This window comes from Frankliniella occidentalis, unplaced genomic scaffold (genome assembly GCF_000697945.3).
Source record: "Frankliniella occidentalis isolate FOCC.00 unplaced genomic scaffold, Focc_3.1 Scaffold19, whole genome shotgun sequence".
NCBI classification, from domain to species: Eukaryota; Metazoa; Arthropoda; class Insecta; order Thysanoptera; family Thripidae; genus Frankliniella; species Frankliniella occidentalis.
This window is the reverse complement of record NW_026267149.1, coordinates 1,341,144-1,345,100: the sequence shown is the minus strand read 5'-3', so window position 1 is coordinate 1,345,100 and position 3,957 is coordinate 1,341,144.

The following is a 3,957-nucleotide window of genomic DNA, read 5'->3' as shown; positions in this document are numbered from 1 at the left end:
TCTCTCTCTCTCTGCGTCCGAGTCACTGGCCGGTCGGCCCGGGGCCAGCAGGCTGAAGGGCGTAAGGCAATAAGCCGAGGATGGCAGCTCCGCTCTGCTTCACCCCGTGCGTGATGATCCGCAGGCCTGACGGAACCGCCTCGCTCGGACGGAAACGCTCGAAACGCTTCACGCTGCTTATCATTTCTGGGCGGCGTTGTTTTCCTCTCGGGGATCAACAACGCTTAGACCGGCTGCAATAAACGATGTGAAACCGTGGTGAAATATGCAGCGGATGTTCTAACGGGCCCGGCGAGGCGCGCCGGCGTGCTGCCGCTCTGCGAGGGGGGCTATTTGTGACGAGTGGCTGAATGCGGAAATGAGGACTGGTGATCGGGACCCGGCTGCTGGGCCTCCTGAAATGTCATATCTGAAAACTATGAACTCGTTCGCCCGACGGTCTGTTCGAGGGCCCGTCTGTGCGACTGCCCGTCCGTCCGTCTGCCTGTCTGTCTGGCTCGCTGACGGGCTGGCCGACTGGCGGCGGAATGTTTGCCAATAACTGCGCTATTATAAGGGCGGCTACCGGGGCGGGCGGGAGCTGGGCGGATGATTCCCCTTTCACTTTTGATCGGGAGCCGATGCGCCGCGGCAGAGCCCACGTCCTATAAATTCTTCAGGGAATAATCGATTTATTACCTACGTACGGGGTGTAACTGTAATTGTGAGGCCATTTAAGATTCCAATTTTGTCTGATTCTTTTTTGTTTGCATCAATTTGTTTTGTGTTTTCCACTGAAAATTTTTCGAACGGGATACAGGAAAATTTTCTACGGAAGATGTCGCACACTTTCAATTGACCATTTCAGTAAATGTCCGTAAAAGCGAGTGAGAAAGAAAAGAAGAACCAAACCGGAAATGTATTTGCAAATCGCAGCTTCATACCGAACTTCCTTTTAGCAGGCTCGACTGGGAAATCTTTGGTCCTCCTTTGTGCCCCATTTGAGTTATTGAACACGGGCATTGACTTAAATGGTCTATTTAGAATTTTAAACTCACAATCACTGCGTATCGACTTGAAATCGAATGACGAGCAAGAGTTGGAGTTTGTACATCAGCGGTCACGGATAACGACGGCACTTGTCAGTGCGAGTGAGACAGACTGAATTACGTGTCTGTACGGGGCTGCCTGGAAGTACGGGTTTATACGGAGACGCCACGAACTTCGTGGTTGTAGGTTTCAAGTGTCGATGTAGGGTATTCCAGGCAAGGTATTACGAACGAATTGTTTTATGACAGCACAAAATTCTTCAAAATATAAACGTGAGATTCATAATAGGAACAGTGGCGTTCATAATATGAACACCTTAACATTTTAAGAGTGAGAGGAAAAAACGGCATCCAGATTTTTTCCAACGGCAATGGCCCTAAACTAAAACGGTAATCGAAAACCTTTATCAACCCGGAAAACTTCAACCTTCGGATAGGGACGCATCCCCACGAGCGACAAAGATCTGCGTAAAAATGTATGTTGAAGTCATCACGTTCGAAATTTAAAACATTTTGCGCGGATGTCGCTGTGTTTACACGTGTAACTATCCATCTAGGCGCCCGTCCGAGAGCTGCTCCGCTCTCCACGCCTCTAATGGCCTGTGCCGGGGAATTCCCAATCTCGGGGTGTGTATTCTCACGCCCCGCCCCGCCACGCCGCGACTCCTCTGCTGCCGGCGCCTCGCTCCGCGTACCTAGCATGAATAAGACCCGGGATCAGGAGGATCTCGCAGGGGAGGGCAGTGAGAGAGAGAGAGAGAGAGGGGGGGGGGTGAGAGACAGTGGCCCCAGGGCGCCGACCGACGGGAAGGAAGAGGGGCTCCAATCGTTGGGTAATTAGTTTACTTTAGAGAGGCTGGTGCCCCTCCCGTCCCCTCCCCCTCCCCCCTTGTCCTCCCCATCGCTGCTGAGGCACTTACGCCCCCGCCGTGGCCCGTGGTAGTGGACACGCCAGCACAGTCGGGACCCGGCCGGGCCCGCGGCGCCGCGTGCAGCCCAAGGCAGTTAATGCTCTTATGGAGGATAATGGCACTGACTAAACTCCCCCGCTGGCCGGCAGCTTGCCCCCGCGGGCCAAGGGAGTCCAAGTCGTAAAAATGCGTGCACTCACAGGTGGGAAAGGCGCAGGGCGAGAGCGGTGCGGCGATAATATTAAATACACCGGAGTGAACGTTATCGAACACCTGCAGAGCCAGTCCTCTAATGGCCGTTGCGAATGAATTATCCGAGTAGTATTCGGCCGTTTGTCTTATGCCCTAATAGACGCCCTGGGACCGACAGATGCGCGCCGGGGAGGAGGGGGAGGCGTGCCCCGAGAGCCCAACCGACCGGCGCTTTGAAAAACGATTTGAAACGACCGATAACCCAATCAGATCTGAGTCGTGTCGTAGAGTGTTAGCCTACTTCTGTTTTTTTTTTTGGGGGGGGGCTGCCTCTTTGCAGCTCTTTGCACAGGCGTGTTTGTGCAGAAAACGTAGGCGCAAGCTTGCCGACTCAAAGGACCACACAAGTGTATGCTTGTGTGTCCAGATAGACCTGATACCCACAGTTGTCGGAATCCTTTTTAGTTAAACCAGGTGGCCAATCACCGTACTATACGCACCTACGCCACGTGCGTGAGTGCGCTTATTGCGGGATGGTTTGACTGCCTTTTGTATGACCTTGGCGCCTAGGGGCGCTTTAGGGTGACGCGCTCTCACGCATGCGTGCGTGACATCATCGCTGTAGGCAAGACATTAACTTGAGGAAGGGCCGCCTGGAAGGGAAGCGTTCGTCTCGGTGAGCCCCGTAGGTAACTTTACCCCGGTGCATATTCATCGGACTGTAGCGCGCACCGAGTGGGCTGCACCCAGAGGACCGTTTAGTCCAGAGAACCAAATTCAAAATGGATCAAAATTTATTCGTGGCTATGAAATAATTTAGTCTAGCTGACTTAATTTTGTTGGTGCGACCAGTTAAAAGTAGGGTTACTAAATTTTAGTCAGTTTAAGGTACTAAATTTTGTTCCTTACAACTCTGAATTAGCAGTTGTATCAACTAAATGGTTCTCTGGGTGTGCCAAACCCGTAATCCTGTAACGCGTGATTACAACGCGCAAAATCCCTACGAAATTTCACGTAATCTCACCATAATCCCACGCAAATTTTCGCCGTAATTGTCTTAAGTAAACCTGTGATACCTCGTTGCTGGGTATTTGCAGTGCGTTGCGGATGAGATGCTTGCTGCGTGCTGTGCTGCTCTGCACCTTCACCACCTGCAGCCCTTTAGCTTTGCGCTGCGGCGGGCTGCAGCAGGCTCTTCCAGGCGGATGTGTTAAAGACCCTTGACCCGGAGCGGTCGTCAGCCAGCCCCCACCTCAGGCCCCGCGTCCCCACCAGGACCTATGAGCACCAGCTACTTCTGCACGTACGTGTGGCACGGAAAAGGAATATGCGGCCCAAGCCGTATAGTCGGGCGTGGCGCCGCGCGGCGGGGAGCAGCGGGGAGCACGGCGGGGCGCTACCCAGAGATGAGCAATCCGAGTTGAGCAGTAAATGCACGGCCGCACACAGCGCCGTGGGGGCCAGTAGTCTTGTTGCGCCTCGGCTGCCGCTCCGGCACTCCGCATGTCTCTCTAACACCCCAAGCTACCCCCCGCTCCTCACCCACGCGTGCAATACGGTGTGGTTTGCCGGCGGCTGGTGGGTGAGTGAGGCTGCGCGGCTCGGAGCGGAGCGGCGCTGAGACGCCTGGGTCTGACCCCCTGGGTAGCCCACACACCGTACAAAACAAGCAGGCCCGCCCTTCCGCCAAACGGAGTTGCCAGCTCCACTGCGCTGCGCCGGCAACTCCGTTCGGCAGGGGCCGGGCCTGCTTGGCCTGCCGGCGGCGATGGTCGGGCCTTCGGCCCGACCATTTCAGTCTCGCGATTTACTGAAGTGCATAATCA